The 23,002-nt window shown below is 38.7% G+C and overlaps 1 pseudogene; it reads left to right on the top strand.

Annotated features, from left to right (window-relative positions):
* Positions 1 to 23,002, top strand: part of LOC123945313 — a 98,267-nt pseudogene that overhangs the window by 48,521 nt on the left and 26,744 nt on the right.

Raw genomic sequence — 23,002 nt, 5'->3', positions numbered from 1 at the left:
GGATTTAAATCCAGGTATTCTAACTGCAGAGTTCACACGCTTAAACCAAAGGGTTTAAATAAAATGCTCATGAAGTAAGGCAAGGAACAAAAATGGCCAAAGCTGCTCAGGGGCAAACACTAGGGAGTGGTGAGGACTGGGGAGCGCAAGGAGGGCAGCACCCCTCTGCTCTACCCAATTGCTGCCAGGCAGCAAGTATAGTTAGCTCATCTAATGTTTTAAGAGGTACTCTAAAAAGTCTGGAATATTAATTTTTAAAATTATTTATTTATTTAAAGATTTTATTTATTTATCAGATAGAGATCCCAAGTAGGCAGAGAAGCAGGCAGAGAGAGAGGGGGAAGCAGGCTCCGGGCTGAGTAGAGAGCCCGATGTAGGGCTCAATCCCAGGACCCTGAGATCATGACCTGAGCCGAGGGCAGAGGCTTTAACCCACCCAGGCGCCCCCCAAATCTGGAATTTTTAATATGAATCTTCCTCAACTTTTAAACTAGCAAATCTCTGTTACAAATTATGCAATCTTCACTGTTCTTCGTTCTCATTCGTTCTCATTAAGGGAAGCCCTGGTCAAGGACAGAGATACTGAAAAGACAATATGAGCAATGCATTAAGTTCTGTGAAAAGAAAGCATGTAGATTCTTTTGGGGAGGGACTTGGCTTTCCACAGACAGGACCTGCATTGATCTACACAAGCTCTTTGTGTTACTCTTCTGAAACTGGTATATACTGTTCTTTGTGACACTAAACTAAGCTGCAGGTATGGGAATGTCTTATTGATCGGAAGGTCATAGCAAGGATATCTCTCCAGTTTCTTTGTCATCTCTGTGGTCTATGGTTCAGCACAGATGAGGGTATCATGATATCATAAACACAGGTGTTAAGATATAACCTGCCCCCATCAACTTAATATCCTGGTTTTGCTTAATTTTCATGTATAAATTTCTCATTTTTCTGCATGTGCATTAATGAGTCTCAGCTGGGAAGTATGATGAACATTGTCTTAGTATTTATTCATTCAACAAAGATACAGTCTGAGAAGTATTTAAGAACTTGGAAAAATAAAGTGTTTTATACTTTAAGGAACATTGCTTCAAATCTGATTTGGTCAGATATTGAGCCTTTCTAAATAATACCTAAGGTTAAGGAACATTAGTTATAAGCAACTTTTGAGACATAGATTTCTCCCTTAGTGTTCTAATACAGCACAATAGTTTAGAAATTCTTAAAACAGTGCAGTGTTTTGCAAGAAATGTCATTGTTAAGGGCAGTATAACCATGGGACCTGAATGATAGCACTTTGATTTAGAAACAGTCAAAAGCTTATTTTTCATAGCCTCTATAGCCACGGTTCAGATTCCATGAGTTTGAGTTATTCATCTGAACGTAATAGGAACTGTCTTTTTGTTAGAGGAATCAAACTGAGTTCTTTTAGGAGATGTAGGGGGTCATAACTGGTACCTTAGAAAAACAGGGGCAATGTAATTAGTTATTCTTAAGGAAAAACTTCAGATGAAAACATTTCTCTAGCAAAACCTAAGGTTATGAAAAAAATTGCACTGTTTATTTTAAAAAATAAGTTTTGAAGATGATGGATTGTTTATTTCAGAACTTGAACTGTTCAAAATTATCCTTGGCTTAAGTTTGTAAACAGATTTCAATATATTCTGTATTTTTTTCTTTTAATGATGAGGAAATAATTATTAAAATTTGTTCTAGATTTATAAGTATTTAGAGATAGGTGTTCTCCTGTTTAAGAATTCTGTTTCTTTTAAATACAAGTAGGTCCTGAAATTAATGCCATGCTTCAACTCGACTTTCTAACCATACAGCACATTTTATTGGACTGTGTTCTTTTTCCAGATAGTAACATCCATTTGTAATCATATGATTGAAGATGAAATGTTCAATTTGTACATAAAATTCTAGTTTCTTTGAAAGAATAATAATGTCTAACTTTTTGAAAATTTAGAATTACTACTTCAGTTTGGTAGCTACGTATTGAGTATTTTATCTAGTAATTCTATTGGTTATCTAATTAAGAAATAAAAAATATGGGCCAAAGGATTGGAGGAAATCTTCTGGAAGGAAGTGGGCTTTGATCTAGGCCCTGGAGGATGGATTGAAACCTTCCTTCACCACTGCAATGGTGGCTGCAGTTCTTATCAATGACACTGGTGATTGAAGGGAAATGACTGGAATTAGAGTATGACTTTGAGACGAGGAATGGCTGAGCGATAATATTTAAAAAGGTAGATGAAGTTCTGTAGGAATGATTTATATAATTTTAAACTGATTATTGCTCATCTACTATCATCTGGTCCTGGGTGATTCCACTGGTTAAAGCATACATCTGGTGCAAGCCAGATCATGCTTGCTGCTTCCTCTTCTTTTTTTTTTTTTTTTTTAAGGTTTTATTTATTTGACAGAGATCCCAAGCAGGCAGAGAGGCAGGCAGAGAGAGAGGGGGAAGCAGGCTCCCCCCTGAGCAGAGAGCCCGATGTGGGGCTCTAACCCAGGACCCCTGGATCAAGACCTGAACTGAAGGCAGAGGCTTTAACCCAATGAGCCACCCAGGTGCCCCTCATGCTTGCTTCTGTCCCAAGGCTGTAGACTACACTTACTATCTCAGAAACCTGCAGCATGGGTCATCAAGCAGGTGGCTATTGACAGGCAACAGGAAAAAACCTGCATTAGCCAGCCCAGGAATCTTCTCTTTTGCCTTTGACAATTATTCGACATGGCATAGATACCAGAACAAAAATTCAGTAGGAGTTGCCTTAATATTGTCACTGAATGTATTATTCTAAGTTTTCTGGTAGAGAAGAGAGAAGATTCTTTCACTGATTACAGCCTTTTGATGTCGACTAATTGTTTCTCTTAAATCTTGAACGAAATATCTTCCTGTACTTGCAGAAGATAATACAGATGACTCTGAGTTATTTACATATAATCATATATTAAGCAGTTGTTGGAAAATTGGAATTCAAAAAAGAACACTGGAGAAATGAAATCGTTATACCCAATGAATTTAACGTGTTAAATTACGCATGTAATTACGCATGTTACGCATCTGTTATGCGTGAGATTCTGGGCTAGATTCTGTGAGAGAACCAGGGAAACAGATTTAATCCTGGTCTTTAAGAATTTTATCAGTAACTACCATTGCTGACTCAGTATTCAGGAGAACTGCTTCACCATGAAGTCCAGATAATGAGTATGTGATAATGAGTATGTGATAATGACATGTGTATGGAGCTTGTGCTATGTGTCAGACCGTATAAAATCCAGGACACATTAAGAGTAAGAGCTGTGCCTGGAGAGGACACAGGGGTTAGACCCTAGAGGACAGTATATGCAAAGGAGATCTATACAATTTGAATATAATTTGATAGGTATATAATTCTATCCTAAAACTAAATTTTAAATATTTTGAGGGGAAGAATTGTTTCATCTTTTTTCTTTTCTTCCCTTCTTCCTGCTCCATAGTTTTCTCCTCTTCTTTTAGACAGTTTACTTAGTACACTCTTTATGTTGATTGCCCTCCGTACATAATGATATATAATAAAGTTTTACAGATAATGGGAAGTATAAGGTTTAGAGTTATTGTAAAGCTACCGAATAGAATTACATGGCCTTTCATGCTTAGATTCCTTAAAATTAGTATAATGCATAACATTTTCTTAATAAGCCTTTTATTATGGGTTTTAATTTTTTTATTTTCACTGCTTATGTATCACAGACAGACTGTGATATAAATTGCTCACCTGAAGATGATTGAGAATTGGCACTTTAACTTATTTTTAGAGTGTCATTTGTAGTCCTAGATAAAACCACATTCTCCCCAACACTTGGTATCGTTAGTCTTTATTATTTTAGTTCCTGGTATTAGTGTATCTTATTTTCATTTTAATTTGATTGTTCCTGATAACGGATGACCCAAGCTGCTCTTTTAAGCATTTATCAGCATTTTTGTATCTTCTTTCTGTTCAAATGTTTACCCGTTAGAAAATTGTAAAGTATTTCTTTTTTTTTTATTATTGATTTAAATATTTGTATATTCTACATAAGGAACCTTTGTCATACTTATGTATTACAGATATTTTTCCCCAGTCTGTGGTTTGCCTATTAATTACCCTAATTAATGGTGTCTGGGTGCGGGCAAAACTTAGATTTAACATCATAAAAGCAACAGTTAGCTTTATGGAGAATGAATGCTTAGGATAATTATTATCATTATTAACTCCATTGGTCATCTTCAAAGGAGATTTTATGCTGTTTTGAATTCATTAGTACATTGTTTTGGATGTCTGAAGACTGATTCAGGGTTTCAGGGTTTGGGATGTATCCTATGTCCTAAACCCTTATAAGCTCCTGTATTTCTCTCTGTAGTAGTAATACAATAATTTTGGATGAAAACAAGGTAACTCTAAGTATTTAAATTCCTCAAATGGTGAAAGGCCATTTCCTATATTTTGTAGGTGAAACTAGTGGGTAGTATGCTAACCAGGCAGACTTTGGTCTGCCCCTGGCAACTGATGGAATTCGTTAGCTGAAAGTAGGTACTCAATTGTATTGTGCTCTTTAATGTGGTCTTAACTTACATGCTATAATTAGGTTAAGAGGACAGGATTTTCAGAGAATTGTCTTCTGTAAGCAATATTCTGTTACAGATACAAGAGCTTACTCAAATTCTGTGCTTTTTATTCATTTCAGGAAAAAGTCCCTACAATCAAATCAAGTAGCCTTAAGCGGAAGATTTCTGTGCTCAAAGATATGAGGGAGTGCCATCCTTTTCCAAAGCAGCGCTAGGAACATTGGAAATCAAATTTAGAAACTGAACTTTATTTGGTTTCTGTTTCAGCCTCTGCATGAGGTCTCCTGACCTGACTATTTTAATTTCCCAGTGGGGGAGTGTGGGTCTCATAATCCAGTGAGCCATGGGAGAGTTGGTGCTGAGTCAAGCAGGAATTTATTCCAGGCTCCCTCATATCCTGGCTGCTTGACCTTGGAGACCTTACTTCACTTCTTTGAGACTTAGTTTCTCCATTGCTAAAATTCAGCTAAGATTATACCCAAACTTAGAGGATTATGGAAACATTAATTGAGTTAATTTATATAACTGGTGAAAAAAAAAGGACACTTTATTTATTAAATAATTAATAAATTAAATATTATTGCTCTATCTGTGGTAGAAATAGTAAGTTTGAACAGTAACCTTAATTTTTCTGTAACCTTAATTTTTCAGTAACCTTTCTTTTTCTGGTCATGTGGCAATGGCTAATTATTTCATGTCCCTTTATTCATATGTGTTCTTATTAATTAATTCTTTAGTGAATAGGCATCAAAGCAGTTTGTCTGTCTTTACTTAGCCAACTGAGAATTCAGAGTTGTTTATATTTCTTGCCACTGAGAAAAGGGCCATGCCAATTTATATGAAATACTCTTATTTTAGCTTTTTTAGTTTAGTATTTAGGCAATTTACTTGATTAAAATAATGTTTAATATTTTTCTTAAACAGTCACAATCCATATATGAAAATATATAAAGCATTTCTCATTTCTGAACAAATATTCCAACGAGTGTGGACTTTTGACCCGGGGAGTTCATCATTCATTTCTATCACTTTGGAATGAGAAAGAAACCAGTATGGCCACATCCCATTTATTCTTCACTTAATGAAGTGATACATAAGAAAGCAATTGTTGACACAGTTTATAAGTCATAATTTTTGATGGCTTCCTTAGTTCAGGCTACAGAACAGAAGGGAATATTTAAATGAAAAAGAGACACAGAACAGAAGAAATAGCCATGCATCTATTCCTTAACTGGCATTTTAAATGATTTTGAGAAATAAAAAATGGGATTACTTGGATCGGTGTTTATTAATTGAAATGGGGTGTGCTTGTGTGTGTGTGTGTGTGTGTGTATGTGTGTGTGCATATGGATATGTGAAAAACATTTGTAATTATGGAGGTACTAACAAAATTTATTTCACCGAATGAGAGATGCAGTAGCTTCATCACTCATCTTCCTGCTTCTGAGCTTGCATCTCATTTTTTATTATCAGAAAGGTACCAGAGTCCATCTAAAACATAGGCCAAATCCTGTCACTACTCAGTTGGAAACCTTCCCCATTGCACTATGAGTAAAAGTCGACGTTCTCATAATGGTCAACAAGGTCCTATACTCTGCCGTCTCCTTACCTCCTTACTCTCTGCTCTCATCCTCTACCTCTTTTCCTTCTCTATAAGGTGATACTATTTTTGGCCCCTGCTTACACATGAAGAAACAGAGTCTCAGAGATTTCTTAATCTAGCTTGCATTCAGTCCATTGTTTATTTATGAAACATTGAATTTCTACTTTGTGCACAGCACTGGCCTGTTGTTCTGGGTATAAAGGCGGTTAAAATACTGTGTTTATCCCCATCAGCTTCAAGCTAGTGGGGGAGAAGGGTGCATACATTTAATACAATCAAATAGTACATGAGGTACAATCATGAGAAAGTGCACAGGGCATTCTGGAAACCAGAAGAGCAGAACCAACGCCAACCTAGAGAATTAGCGCAAGGCTACCTACAGAAGAGGACCCTGAACCACTGTTAGGGAGGAGTAGAAGTTGACTAAATTTGGAGTGGAGGAGGGCATTCCAGGGAGAGGGCATGGTGAGGACACAGGCACAGAGTACGAAACAAGGTGATAAATGGACACTGGGAGGTGGCGGGTGTTTCAGGACCATAAACTTAACACAAGGCAATAAGCGATAAACAGACCGCATCGCCTCTTCCACCCTGGGAAGCAGGGTCTGGAATGAGTTTTACTGTCTTAGGTCCAGGGGACTGGGATGAGCAAAGACACCAATTCCTGAGTATCAATCTGATAACCCACCTCTACAGTGTGACTCGGCACTATAAAGTCACATGCTACTTCATTTCTGAATTTTATTCCAGTTCTTTATCAGCTCTAGTCCTATTGCATTTAGAAATGCAATCCTATTGCATTTAGAAGAGGCCATAACAATAAAAATTATTCCCCGGTAGGTGCCCTTTTCCCTTCCTCCCACCTCCTCTTCTCCCCACTCCACGTCAAAGAGCATCTGTATATACGTATAACTTTCAGACCAGTGACAGCAGGACACATGCTCCCATATCCCTGAATAATATCATTGCTGCCTGACGTCTTCTTGCTGGGGGCACTTAGGACTTCCAGACAAACCCCCAAATATTGGATGTAGTTCTGATTAGATTTTAGTTTACTGTTTAGTTTGTTCTTTATATTGTTTGCATTTTCAAGCTCTAAGCTCTGCAAATAATTGCCCTAAACCATGTTAGTAATGTGCACTCAGCCTAGGGACAATTTCATGTACATCCCACTAAGGCTGCTTCTTGAGGATCTAGGATGATTTAAGTGTTCTGAAACACAGAAAGTACTGGTATTAGAGGGTGTTTGCTGTTTGGAGCAGTAAGCAAATCTATTGCATCTTTGTGGTTATATAACAAAATTCATAAAGTTTTGAATGGACATTAGCTTTTTCTTTGTTATTTTACATAACCCAGGTCAGAAAAAAATGCATAAATTTTTGTTGTTATAATTGCTGTTTTCGTGTAAGGGAAGTTTTCTCGTTTACCTGCATCCAACTTGCTTCATGAATATTTAGCTGTTGATGGAGCTGCAAGCTAATATCTATGGAAATGAACTCATTAATAGTATTTTCCTGGCTCCTACTTGGTTCATGAAGTATACAGACTATTTATGATATTTCCTATTTCATTTTCCTCTTGGCTTTTGAAACAGGGTGCCTGGGTGGCTCAGTGGTTAAGCCTCTGCCTTCGTCTCAGGTCATGATCTCAGGGTCCTGGGATCGGGTCCCACATCGGGCTCTATGCTCCATGGGGAGCCTGCTTTCTCCTCTCTCTCTCTCTCTGCCTGCCTTTCTGCCTACTTGTGATCTCTGTCAAATAAAATATTAAGAAAAAAAAAAAAAAAAACTGATTCTTCTTGAACCTTCAAGAAGAATTAATTAGAGATTAAATGTACTGTTATTTAGAGATTAATTTAGAGATTAATTAATCTAATTTAATTAATCTAATCTAATTATTCTAAATTAATTAATTTAGAGATTAATTAATCAGAGATTAAATGTACTGTTATTTAATGAGAGTAACATCTGGCAAGTATATTTGGTGATATAAAATAAGAAAAATTAGTAGTTCTAGCTAACAGTGGTATATTGGTTTTTGATGTAATAGTTGCTTCACAAATATTAATTTATTTAACCTTTGCATGAAGGCTATAAGAATAAATACCATATTATTCTCATTTTACAGATATTGGGACTGCATCAGGGAGGTAAATTTACTGGTGAGATGTCTTGTATCTAGCATTTGGTAGACCTGGGGTTTGAATCCAGGCAGACTGGCTCCAGAATTCAAACTTTAAACCACTTCACATTCTTTTTTTTTTTTTTTTAAGTTGACAAAGTCTACAAACTGGACTGTCTGTTGTCTCAACACCTGTGCATTCCTTCCCCACTGATTGAAAGTACCACGTGCTTCATGGGGCATCTGGGTGGGTCAGTAGGTTAAGGCTCAGACTCTTGATTTCGGCTCAGGTCATGATCTTAAGGTTGTAAGACTGGGCTCCAGTGGGGCTGTGGGCCAGCATGGAGTCAACTTGAGGATTCTCTCTCTCCTCCTCCCTCTGCCCCTCTCTCCTCTCCCCTGTGCATGCTCGCAAGTGTGCTTTTTCTCTATAATGAGTAAATTAATTAAAAAAAAAAAAGCACCACTGGTTTCAGATACAGAATTCCCTCCTACTCAGAGTGTTTTCTGGGCTCTCTTCTGTTCCACTGATGTGTACTAGCCCCAAACTAACTGTTAACATTACTATACATTAGTTCCTTTTAGAAGTAGAGTTCAAATAGAATGAAAATGGAAAGGAAACAGAACTACAGACTGAGAAGTGGATGGTATGTTGAATATCTAGACATGAAGAAAGGAGAGAAGGGGGTATGGTAAGTCAGAAGGGGCAAAAGGATGTTGGTAGAAAAGTCATATGTATCTTAAGGATAGGAATGAACAATTTTAGGAGTTCTGAAGAAAAGGTAAAATAGATACAGAAATTTCTAAATAAAAAATTTAAATTTAAATTTAAAATTAGTTCAAGCATATATGTATCATGAAGCAAATTTAAAAAACCTTTCTTCTCTACCTTGTGGGATTTTTATAGTGAGCTAGAACAGAGTTTGAAAAAAAAAATGAGGTCTGGATACCAGGCAGAGATGAATCCTTGTGTTGGGATCCTCAAGTCATTTCTCTGGGTTATTTTCCAGCACTAAATACTTTTCCTTCCATCACTGCTACATTTTCTTTTCTTTCTTTTTTTTTTAATATTTTATTTATTTGATAGAGAGAGATCACAAGTAGGCAGAGAGGCAGGCAGAGAGAGGGAAGAAGCAGGCTCCCTACTGAGCAGAGAGCCCAATGTGGGGCTCGATCCCAGGACCCTGAGATCATGACCTGAGGCTAAGGCAGAGGCTTTAACCTACTGAGCCACCCAGGTGCCCCAGCTACATTTCCTTTTCATGGGACCTGAATTCTCAAATAACGACTTAAACAGGAATAGTGTTCTGCACTTTAAATTTGGGAAATGACCAGTTTCCTGTGCCAGAGAAAAATTTGTGCTTGAGAATATTATCTATATAGTGTGCTTTGTACTTCCTGCTTAGCCTTTTCTTTCATTGTGCTGTGTTTTTTAAGTTATCTGATATCACTGTGAATTCCTGAGCAGCACAATCTGAAGTATTATATTAGAACCACAATAGTCTCCTGGCATCTCTGACTAAATATTTGTGCAATATTAAAAATAAGTTAATTGAGCCGGCATTTTATTGAGGAAACATTTTCACAAGTATGTTCGTATAAGCTTATGAACGGCCCTTGGAAATTCATTTTATCCCATATCGATCACCAACACCGGAAACATACTTTTATCTTTTTTTTTTTTTTTTTTTTTTAAAGTAGCATGTCTTTTTTTTTTTTTTTTTTAAGATTTTATTTATTTATTTGACAGAGATCACAAGGAGGCAGAGAAACAGGCAGAGAGAATGAGAGGGAAGCAGGCTCCCCGCTGAGCAGAGAGCCCGATGTGGGACTCGATCCCAGGACCCTGAGATCATGACCTGAGCCAAAGGCAGCGGCTTAACCCACTGAGCCACCCAGGCGCCCACATACTTTTATCTTATTAAATGGCACCCCAAATTCTGAGATATTGGAAATACCCTTTTTTGTTATTAATTCAGAATGTAATGAAAGGTTCATTATTTTCATTTGACTTTGAGCTCTTTTACAAATATTATGACTTGTAATACATAAAGGAATAGATTTTAATTTTTGTTCTATAATCTCGCCTAATGCGCCATGTTTGTTTAATGGTTCTCTTGGTGCTATAAAGAGTTGATAGCATTCAGAAGAGCTAAGGCAGCTCCAAGGATATTAGTCTTCTTTTCTGTACCTGACTTTTCTGTAGAACTTTTTTTCAGGTTGGCCTGTCATTTTACTTTATTTTAAACTATTAAATATTTTTTAATAAAGTGACTTTTGGCAATAAATTTCTCTTGGCTTATATATTCCACGTATCATTTGATTCATGATGATCTTGTGTTCCTTTATATTGTTTTGGGTGATTGATGTCTTTTTCCGGAATGGTCAGTGATACACCAAACTTCAGGAAAAAAACAACTAAATAAATAAGATTAAGAAGTGCCCAATGTTTATAGTCTGCTGTTTTGAAACCCCTCAGAGCTAATCCTCCTCAACACACCTATAAACACCTACCACACACCTATGCAGATACAGTATGTCTCATAGGCAGGGAATGCAGCCAAGGCTCTGAGCCTTGGTTTCCTCACACATTAAATTAGGTTAATAATAATAGTACTTTGGGATATTTGGGTGGCTTAGTTGGCCGAGTCTCTTCAGTCATATTTTCTACACATTTCAGAAATTTAAAAACTAACAAATGCAAAGAAGGTAGAAAAAATTAATTCAAGACCAAACGGTAAGGTGTTTATAGAGACTGCAGCCCATCTATCATCCTTGAGAGGACTTAGAGCACAAAGTACTAATAAAAGTTGAACAATGTATGTGGAGTAAGGCCACACTATGGCTTTGATTTCAGTGATGTCCTTCATGATCTTGGTATGGACAGAACTCACACAGGCTGATAAAGTAAAATGACAGGCCCATCTGAAAAAAAAAATGTAAACTTTATGTTAGAATTAACATCTAATATAATTGTTAATGCCTTGGAAAAACAGATGTTAAGTCAATAGGCTCCAGTTTTCTTCGTGCTTTTTCTTCAAGCTTTTTCTCTTCTCTTCGGGGGAATTTTTCACTCTAATACTTTAAGACCAAGTGCCATTTTAAAACTTAGAACTCTGGGGGCTCAGTCAGGGGACCATGCGACTTGATGTCAGGATGCTGAGTTCAAGCCCCCTGTTGGGTGTAGTGATTACTAAAAATAAGCAAACTTTGAAAATAAAATCAAATAGAAGTTAGAAGTGTGGAATTGTAAGGGCCTGGTTGGCCAGAGAGAGCCATTTCCTTGTGGGCTTGGGTTGACCCTGCCCCTCCCAGAGGAACTTGCTTGCAGGCCCCGGAGGCGGGCCAGGTTGGATGGAGACATCCAATCAGTGGGGTGCACATATATTTGCTGTGGTGAATTGGGATTCAATTGGCCACCCCTATTGCTGACCCAGGGTGACTGTGCAGTTTTCCTTGTGTGTTGCATTCTCATTGGCCATCTGTGTGTGGGCCGGGCTCAAGCACCTCTATAAAGGTTAGTCTGTGAGGCGGGGGTAGTAATAGTCTTTGGGGTAGTAGTGGTAGCGTGGTAGTCATCGGGAGCATGGTCCTTGGGACCAGCATCCTTGGGAGCATTGTAATCGTCAGGAGCAGAGCGTCATGAACCTCGCGGGGGAGCGGCCTTGCCGCCTCCCTCGCTGGGGAGCGGCCTAGCCGCCTCCCTCGCTGGGGAGCGGCCTAGCCGCCTCCCTCGCTGGGGAGCGGCCTAGCCGCCTCCCTCGCTGGGGAGCGGCCTAGCCGCCTCCCTCGCTGGGGAGCGGCCTAGCCGCCTCCCTCGCTGGGGAGCGGCCTAGCCGCCTCCCTCGCTGGGGAGCGGCCTAGCCGCCTCCCTCGCTGGGGAGCGGCCTAGCCGCCTCGCTTCCCCGCCTCCCTCGCTGCCTTGCCGCCTCGCGGGGGAGTGGCCTGGCCTGGCCTCGCCTCTCCCAGCATCAGGGGAGCAGCCTGGCCTCGGCTTGCCTCGCCTTGCCAGGTAAGGGGAGCGGCCCGGCCTCACCTCGCCTTGCCTCGCCTGGTAAGGGGAGCGGCTGGGCCTCGCCTCGCCGCCTCGCGGGGTAAGGGGAGCGGCCTGGCCTGGCCTCGCTTCGCCTCGCCTGGTAATGGGAACCGCCTCGCCGGGTAAGGGGAACCTCCAGAGTCGGTGTCCTGGTTGTCATCGCCTCTTTGTAAGAGAGGGCCGCCACTGGTTGGTTTGATTTTCGATGCTTGGAAGTAAAGCTTTGCTTGACTTTCACTTTGTGTTGGTTTTTGTCCTTTGATCACGGACCCTAACAGAATGATTACTATTAAAGAAAGCTTTATAAAAGGTAACAGGGCCTTGGCAAAACCTCAAGATTATGTGCTGAAAATTTAAAGGGCCACAGAGATTTCTAAGTCACAAAAATCAGTAAAATGAATTTTATATAAATTAGATGACAATATTAGTGTTGAGAATAAAAAACAATTGCCATTTAGTTTTGGTCTGAGGGTAACAGGGAATAGTGATGACTGCAGCCTGTGAAGGGAACTTGTGGTTGCTTTTGCTCCAGGCTATTGCTACCATTCAGGATGTGGAACCTGTGTTGATTTTTTTTTTTTTCCTAACATTTGAAGAGGGACTGTAATGATTGATTTTTTATGTAAATGTTTTTATTTCCTTAAACGGTAGCAGTTGAAACAATATTTTAACCAATTGTGTTATGTTCAAAATACCTCTACTGCTTTCTATCTCCGCTTTAGACTTAACTCACTGCCTTAAGTCAATGGAAGTTAAATATACAAGAAAGATGGCTATTATTTATCTTTTATGGGCTGAGCGGTGAGGATGAGACATAGGAATTGAAATCACAAAAACACACAAGAGAAAACCAAAAACTTAACAAAATAACAAAAATTGGCAAAAAAACACACTTCAGAAAAGCTTGGTATGCTTTGAAATCACTTAATAATTATTCTGATTCTTACTCTCCTTTCCATTTTATGCATCTCCGAGATTCCATTCATCATGGTTTTGGTTTTTCCTTCATCTTCTGTCCATTTTCACTAGTGGCTCTCTAACCACCTATTAACCATCCTTAAAATCTTGTGCCTTGTATGTGGTTAGATTACCGATTACATGCTGATCCTTCATAAATTCTTGCCCCTGAGAAGTCCTGAAGAGCACAGTTCTGTCATGCTGCCTTTTAACACATTGAGGTCAAACAGAAGACACTAAATAATGTTTTAATTATCCTCAAATCCTGGAGAAGTTTCAGCCAAGGAAGTTTAAAAAGTATGGTTGTATGGTGAAAAATGATCTTCGTCTAGATGTTGGTGATGTTAATTTTGAAATAATAGTTGTTTTGAGAAAGAATAAAACATCTTTTTGTGGGAAATTGAGTACATATTAACAGGCTCTCAACAAATAGGACGTAATAAATCCTTTTGGTTCTGAATCATGAAAAAACACCAACATTCCAAGATTTTTTCCTCTGGATATTGACATACTGTTTGGTATCCCTGTGATCTTTTTAGGCATCTATCTGAGTAACCCAGGGTGACATATATTTTCCTTTAATCGTTTGTAGAGAGATAGATGCCCAAGAGGGTTAGTCTTCAGTGCTACTGAACAAGTGACAAGTGATTTATTATTCTCTGTTTTTGGAGCTTTGTATGGGTGGAATGTTGTCATGGCAGTCTAGGGACAAACTAATATCTGTTCCAAAAGATGAAAACATGCTGCCCATACATTTTCTGTAGTGTTATATAGTCTGATGGAGAACAGACATGCAAACTCCAAGTATTTTATAATTGTTCTTCATCGTGCCTGAATTGAAACTATACAACAAAGGGAGCTTTAAAAAATCTGCTTTGTTTGAAAGGAACTTTAAATTCTGCCTAATAATTTTATAAAAATGTGGTGGACTTTTTACTTATAATCTAACAAAATCATTGAAATAAGAAGATATATGGAGAAATAGGGGACATTGCTTAAAACCCAGGAAGCCAGAAAAAATTATTTTTATCATGTAGCCCAGAGATGTTGATAATGCAGAAGCTTTTAGTCTCAAATTTGTGAATTTCCTTAATAGTGCTATAGGTATTTGGGGATTGTATATACCAGGGGCGCTCAACTGCACCACTGTGGGGGTGCTGAGTCATGGCAATGTGGAGAGACATTTTTGGTGGTTGCAACTGGGATGGTAGTTGCTGTTAGCATCTAGTCAGTGCAGGCCATGAAACACTTAAACATCCTACATGTACAGGACAAACCCCACAACCAACATTTTTCTGACACAAGTGTCCAGAGTGTTAATATTGAGGTACCCTGGTATATGATGATGAAAAAGAAAAGCGATTGTATGATATTCTTATATTCTAAGTTGCTGATGATTAGCTGTATTCTAATAGCTGGGAAGATAATACACGAGGGGACTTAATACTACACAGTCTGGTGGTCTTTAGAAACAAAGACCCTCTAGTGAAGAAAATATTTTTTACTTATACCACTAGAGTTACTGAGTGCTTACCAAGTGCCAGGTATTGTTGGGAGACACGGGGGAAACCCAAGTGAACAAAACAGGTAGACTGCCTTCACAGAGCTCTGGTATGAATGTGGGGGACTAGTAAACAAATACATAAAATGGGACATGGAGGAGCAGGTAGTGCCATGGGGTAGATAAAGTAGAGTAATGGGGTAGGTAGGTAATGATGGGGGGTGGGAAAGGGAACACTTAGACTGGATGGCCATGAAAGACCTGAAGCTTAGGAGTGAGTGACAGTAGGAGGCAGCCAGATGAAGAGGGTTTTAGGCTGAGGAAGCAGGTTGTGAAAAGGTGCCAAGGTGGAAGTAGGCGTGGCTTGTTGGGGAGGCACAGAGAGGTGGCTGTGGTTGGGCAGTGGTCCAGAATGGGGAAGCTGGGATGAGACAGAATATGAGAGGATGGAGGGGCCAGATCATGCTCATTTCTTTTTTAGGTTGAGAATATTCCATCGTTTGGATGTATTTATCCATTCACTTACTGAAGGACATCTTGATTGCTTCCCACTTTTGTCATTAATGAATACAGCTGCTGTGAACTTGCAGGTGCAGGTTTTGTTATGGATAAATTTTCAGCTCATTTAGGTAACTTCTAAGGAACACGATCGCTGAATTGGCATGGTGAGAACATTTATGGTAAGAATATGCCAAACTGTTTCCCAAAGTGGCTGTATCAGTTTGCATTCCCACCAGCAATGAGTGAGTGTTTCTGATTATTCCCCAGCCTGACAGCCTTTGGCACTCTCAGTATTTTGGATTTTCTCCTTTCTGATAAGTGTGTAGTATCTCATTGTTCTTTTAATTTGTAGCTGCCTAATGACACAAGATTTGAACACCTTTTCATACGCTTATTTGCCATGAGTATATCTTCGGTGAGGTGTCTGTTCAGTTCTGCCCATTTTTAAATTTCATTGTTGAGTTTCTTATTGTTGAATTTTACTTTGTACATTTTGGACTATGATTCTTTATCACATGTGTCATATAATTCTTAGGGAAATACTTTCTGGTTTGTGGCTTGTCTTCTCATTCTCTTGTCATCACAGAGGAAAAGTTTTTAATTTTAATGATGTCTGGATTGTCAATTTTTTTTTTCATGGATCATGCCTTTGGTGTTACATCTAAAAAAGTCATCACCATATCATCACCTAGAAATTTCCCCCTATGTTAATTCTAGGCACTTTAGGGTTTTGTATTTTATATTTGGGTCTGATCCATTTTGAGCTAATTCTTCTGAAGGATGTAAGGTCTGTGTCTAGATTTTTTTTTTCTAATCTTTTTACATGTGGATGTCCAGTTGTTCCCAGCACTGTTTGTTAGAAAGACTATCCTTTCTCCATTGTATAGCATAGCCTTTGCTCCTTTGTCAAAGCTTAGTTGACTATATTTGTGTGAGTCTGTTTCTGGGCTCTCTGTTGTATTTCATTTATCTATTTGTTCTTTAACCAATTCCATACTGTTTTGATTATGGCTTTATATTAAGCCTTGAAATCCAGTAGTGTCAGTCTTGTGACTTTTTCCTTATTTTTTTTTAGTACTGTTTTGACTATTCTGAGTCTTTCATTCTCCATATAAACTTAAAATCGTTTTGTTGATATCCACCAAAGAACTTGCTAGAATTTTGATTAAAATTGTGTTAAATCAGGTTGGGAAGAACTAGCATCTTGACATTACCGAGTCTTCCTATCCATTAATGTGGACTGCCTCTCTCCATTTATTTAGTCTCTTTTGGTATATTTTTATCAGAGTTTTGTGGCTTTCCTCCTGTTGTACATATTTTGTTAGATTTATACCTAAGTATTTCATTTTTGGAGGTGCTAATGTAAATGGTATTGTGTTTTTAATTTCAATTCCATTTGTTCATTGCTGGCACAGAGGAAAGTGAGTGAATTTTGTATATTAACCACGTATCCTGCAACTTTGCTATAATTGCTTCTAAGTTCCAGGAGGTTTTTTGTCGATTCTTTTGCATTTCCCACACTGACAATCATATCGTTTGTGAACAAAGACAGTTTTATTTTTCCTTTCCAACCTATAAGCCTTTTACTTCCCTTTTTGTCTTACTGTATTAACTAGGAAATGGAAGACAATGCTGAAAAGGAGTGGTGACAGGATTTGCCTTGGTCTTGATTGTAATGGGAAATTTTCTAGTTTCTCACCATTATATATGATGTTAGCTGTAGGGTTTTTTTAAAAGATTTTTTTTTTAATAATGTTGAGGACATTCCCTTGTATACTTAGTTTACTGAGTATTTGTCATGAGTGGGTGTTGGAATTGTCAAATGCTTTTTTCTTCATCTTTTGATCACATCGTATGATTTTTCTTTTTAGATCGGTAATGAGATGGATTTCATTAACTGATTTTAGAATGTTGAACCAGCTTTGCATACCTATGGTAAATTCCCCTTGGTTGTGGAGTACAATTGTTTTTAGACATTTTTGGCTTTTACTTGTTAATATTTTGCTTAGAACTTTTTTCTTTTCTTTTTTTTTTTAAGATTTTATTTATTTATTTGACAGACAGAGATCACAAGTAGGCAGAGAAGCAGGCAGAGAGAGGGGAGGAAGCAGGCTCCCTGCTGAGCAGAGAGCCCTATGCAGGGCTTGATCCCAGGACCCTGAGATCAGGACCTGAGCCGAAGGCAGAGGCTTTAACCCACTGAGCCACCCAGGCGCCCCTGCTTAGAACTTTTGTAAAGATTGTATTTATTTATTTTACAGATAGAGATCACAAGTAGGCAAAGGCAGGCAGAGAGAGAGGAGGCAACAGGCTCGCCACTGAGCAGAGAGCCTATGCTGGGCTTGATCCCAGGACCCTGAGATCAGGACCTGAGCCTAAGGCAGAGGCTTTAACCCACCGAGCCACCCAGGCGCCCCACTTAGAACTTTTATACTTATAAGAGATATTGGTCTGTTATTTTCTTGTGAAGTCTTTGGTTTTGGTATTAGGATGATGCTGGCCTCATAAAACAAGTTAGGAAATGTTTCTTCTACTCCTGTTTTCTGAAAGAGATTGTAGAGACTTGGTATAATTTAAATGTTTGGTAACATTTAATAATAATTTTTTTCAATTGTGTGTAGATATGTTATTATTACAGTAAGTTCATTGCTCAGTTTTAGCACCTAGCTTCTAGTACGCTGAATATGTTTATTATGTTTATTGCATATTGTCTGCCTCCTCCCACTAGAATAAGAGCAGAAATTCTTGACTATTTTGTTTATTGATATGTTTTATATACCTAAAACAGTGGCTCTCAACTAGTGCTTTGCAGGTTTTTGGCGTTTTGCAAAAATCCTTTTGGAGAATATGTAAGGTCAAAGCTATTCTCGTGGTAATACTAAGACTTCTAAGACTTCGTTTGCTTCCCCCCCACCCCCCTGACCCGCTACTGTGCTGTTGCTTACACTGGTGGGGGAAAATCAGTCATGTGTAAAACTGCTGATGTTTTAGTGTGAATCCAGCAGTGGCACCAAACTCTACTAGTAGCCACGACATACTTCCTGGTCCTCACTCATGAGGGAGTGACAAGGGGATGCCAATTTCACTTAAAGCTGTAAAAATTATGAGTTTTATTAAGTCCTGACTCTTGAGCATGTGTCTTTTTAATATTCTGTGTGATGAAATGGGAAGTATACCTAGTACTTCTGCTCATACTCAAAAATATGGTTGTCTCCAGGGACTAGAATTTGTGGTTGAGTTGCTATGGAACATTATATTTACTTGAAATAACAACTGTGAGATAAACTATGTTTCAGTTTCCTGGCATTCAGGCATTTGGCAGATAGGTTTTTTTCAAAAAGGATGAAGTAAGCTTGTCACCTCAAGGAAAACAACTGATAGTATTTGCTGATGATGATAAATTCAAGTTTGCAAGTGAATTTCGAGTTTTGGAAAATTTATATCTATGAGCTCGATACTTTCCTCATACTTACAGATTTTTCTAATGAGTTGGATACTGATACTAACTATTGTGATGTGGGTTTTCTTTGATATTAAATAACAAAATGTGTTAATATCTTGAAGATATGTTTAACTCCCAGTGCATCATTGCTAAAATACCTTATAGCATCAAGCATATATAATAGATCTCTTCAAACTGCAGATAGATCAGTTGGTGTTAATGCAACAGAGTGTGGAGAGTTCACTGATATGGTTGGTTTCAGATTAAAAATCATGACTACCCTTTAAGAAATGACCTGAGGTATGGTGTTGTATTAAAGAAGAATATCCACAACTATCTGAAAATGTTATAGCAATGAACATGTCTGTGTGACTTTTAAGAGTGATCTGCTGTGCATGCCTGACGGAAAGAGTGGGGAGGACAAAAAATGAGTTGAAGGAGATACATTTTTCATTATTCATTATTTCATTATTTTCATTATTCAATATTTCAATATTTCATTATTCATTATTCATAATTTTTCATTAGATTTTGGTGTTTTGTACTTCGCAAGACTTAGAAATTTAGGAAATTTTGACTCCTAACTGTTTACCACAGAACATTGAGATCGTGGTGGATAAATTTAGTTCATATATACATGATCACTTTTGGTCTTGCCCCCAAATTCTTTTTTTTTTTAAAGATTTTATTTATTTATTTGACAGAGAGAGATCACAAGTAGACAGAGGGGCAGGCAGAGAGAGAGAGAGAAGCAGACTCGCCGCTGAGCAGAGAGCCCGATGCAGGACTCGATTCCAGAACCCTGAGATCATGACCTGAGCCGAAGGCAGCAGCTTAACCCACTGAGCCACCCAGGCGCCCCTTGCCCCCAAATTCTGAAGGATATATTCCCAGGGAGAAACCACTGTGAACCAGGGTTTCACCTTTTACAACTAAACAATTATTCTCAGGAGTTACTGGGTTTTTAAACTCTGGTTTCCTATAAAAAATTTAGTTCTAATCAACACCCTGTTATTTTATTAACCTAATGTTGCCTTCACAATATCTTTTTTTTTTGTTTTTTTCATGCAGGTTTTCTTACACTGAATGAACCAGTGTGCTGCATCAAAAATTGATCAAAATGTAACAGAAGAAACAGTGAAGGTGAGAAGAGGCACAGTCTGCCCTCAACCCAAGCACACATTCCCTTTTAGTTAAAATTTCTTCTGTGGGATGTTACTCTAGGCTCTTGAGCTTCTCCTCAGTTCCACTATAAGTTCTGTGCCAGTCACTTGTGTGGACGACCCTGAGATAAAGGGAAAGAGGTTTTGGGAAAAGAAACAGAGTGATGAGGACGTAGAGGCGTAGAAGACATGGAACAATTTTTTGCCGAGGCCTTTGGGCAGTTTGAAAAGAGGAAGAAAAACAAACACATGACCAAGAACCTCAGTGTCTGTGAGCAAGGGGGAACAGAGCCCTAAGTAGGAGCATTTCCTGAGGTGGCTTAGGAAGCAAGATGTGGACAAATGTGACTTCAATCTTTGATCACCAAAGAGTAAATGATTTGGGTGGTTCCGTGGTGCAGAAAATGTCTGCATAATGTCTTCAACTCAGAAACACATGTATAAGCCTTTCCTTTTAGGAAAGGAAAATGATGAAGAGTTTTGTAAAGGGGGAGGAGGTACATGAAAATTAATTGCACTACTGTTATTATTCATTTAAGCTGCCTAAATTATTATTGATGTTTATTTTTGGTGCTGATTTGCTGTTTTATTTTACAAAAAAAAAAAAAAAATTCCCCAAGGATTTTTATAGGCTCTTCTGACTATTTTTTTATAAATTAAAAATGAACTTTCAAATTCTCTTACCATGGGAGCATTTTAGTTTGTGTGCTTTTGGTCCCAAGCAATAGACACTTATTATTCAAACAAGTTGAAGACACATCAGCTCTCATTTGGGGACTCCAGACAGAAGAGAAGGTTCAGGACCTGTGACTCAGGGAGGTGGATAAGATTGCCAGGTTCTGTCTAGCTCTTCACTTTCATCCAGGTTATCTGCTTTGCCCCAGGGCTGGCTCTTCTCATCCCTGCAAAATGACCTTGTAGCTGTCCAAGCTATCACTTCCAGACACAGCACCTTTCCAGAGGGGAAGCTGTCCATTCCAGGATGCTGTTCCAGAGACCAAAGAAGCCTTTGCCCCCAAAAGCCTGCCAGCAAATCTGCCTGCACTATGTTACCTGCTGCCCATTCTCACTAATGGGTTGGGGACTGTCACGCTTGGATTTAGTTATTCGGGCTTTTCCTGAGAGCCAGGAATGGGTTCCTGGTTCCCAGAGCTGTGTAGGAGTAGAAAGGATGTCCAGACAAAATTGGTCCTCTGCCCTCTGCGTGGGTAGAAAGGATAAGCATGCCCTGAAATTTTCAGCTTGCAAAGAGAATACTATCCTCTCATGGACTTTTTTTTTGACCTGCTTCACTATTGCACTTATTATATTTATTTGTAGATGCTGTTCTCAAATATTGAAGATATCCTTGCTGTACCTAAGGAATTTTTAAAAGGCGTGGAAGAATGCCTGCATCCAGAACCTAACACTCAACAAGAAGTGGGAACCAGCTTTCTTCACTTTGTAAGATCAATTTCTGTTTATTTTAGAAGCTCTGCCCCATCCCCCAGATTTTAAGGTTTAGCTTTTGGCACAGTAGCATGTGAGAACTCAGTGTAGAAGTAAAATGTGACACCGAAAGTTTGGGGTCTTTTAAGGCCAATGAAATCTTCCACTGAGAGCCAGGAAAGGGGTGAGGTCCTCACATCATCCATTTTATTCAGTGAAGAACAAACAGCCTTTTCTTTTTTCCAGCAAGTTAGTTCTTGGCATCCTCTGTAGCTTTGAATCCTAATGAATATTCAGGCTGTTCATAATGAATGGATTTTTATGTTTCCCCCAAACATAGAGCATTTCCCTTTTGAGGGAGAAAATCCTTACTCTTACAATGGCCTGATGAGCCTTTTGTGAGTCAGAATGTTCCCTTGTTAATGGGCTGGTGACAAGCCTGCAGGTGAAGGAGCCCTGTCACTCTAGGTACACAGACGCAGGAGTCTCTTGTTTTTCAAGGGTAGTTTCTCAGAAGGTCGTACTGAGTGGTGCAGAAGAATAACCAGTCAGTCCTCCGTTGTTTCAAATTACACATCATGCTCCTGTAATCATTTTCGTCTCTTTGTTAAAAATGCAAAAGAGTATTTTGTCACAGAAGTCAATTTTTGTTTATTTTTATTTCTATTTAGCCTTTAGAAAGTTAACGGTATGTAATTTTTTTTTTAATTTTTTTTTAAGATTTTATTTATTTATTTGATAGACAGAGATCACAAGTAGGCAGAGAGGCAGGCAGAGAGAGAGGAGGAAGCAGGCTCCCTGCGGAGCAGAGAGCCCTATGCAGGGCTCGATCCCAGGACCCTGAGATCATGACCTGAGCCGAAGGCAGCAGCTTAATCCACTGAGCCACCCAGGCGCCCCCGGTATGTAATTTTTAGGTCTGTAATCCTGTCTGGAGTGGGCAAAGCTGCAAAAGTTCTTTTTATAATCAGGAAATATTTCATAAAGGTACTTAATATTAAATGGAGAGAGGCTCCTTGGCGCAGGAAGATCAAGCCGTACTTTCCTTGGGTATGACTGGAAACCACGCATGTTTGTGTCCACTTAATGCAGACTGTTCCTCTTCATGAATGAATTCACATCTTCTGCCAGCTGGAGCATCTGCTGCCTTAGTCCAGGGCCTCACATGGGAATCTTGCACTCTGACATCCATTTCCTCAGTAACACACTATGAATCTGTCATCCATGAATTTAGCTAAACTATTTCTGAAGCGTATTTCCTTTTGGGTCATACCATCTCTTGAAATAAGTAACTCAAAATATAAGTAACTCAAAATATTTTTTGCTGGCTATATAAAATAGCACTCAGTGTTGCTTTCCAAATGTATGTCATGGAAATTCCAGAGGGTGTACTTCGGTTCTAATATTTGATCAATACATTTTCTGTGTCTTCCTCTTATTGGAGTTGCTTTGGTAGATACTAATCCTAGCCACTGAGAGAAAAATCTAATGACAGAAGGATGCTTAGAGGTCATGATGGTGAAATTACTCCCTTTTTGAATGTACCCCTTCTGTGGCAAATACGAAGGTTATTTATCTTGTTCCTACTTGATCTCTTTTAATGAAAGCTATAAACACTAGAAGATCTTTATGTTAATCCTGAATCTGCCTACCACT

This window comes from Meles meles, chromosome 1 (assembly GCF_922984935.1).
Source record: "Meles meles chromosome 1, mMelMel3.1 paternal haplotype, whole genome shotgun sequence".
Taxonomy (NCBI): Eukaryota; Metazoa; Chordata; class Mammalia; order Carnivora; family Mustelidae; genus Meles; species Meles meles.
Note: the sequence above shows the minus strand (reverse complement) of the source record. Positions and strands in the feature narration are given on the sequence as shown.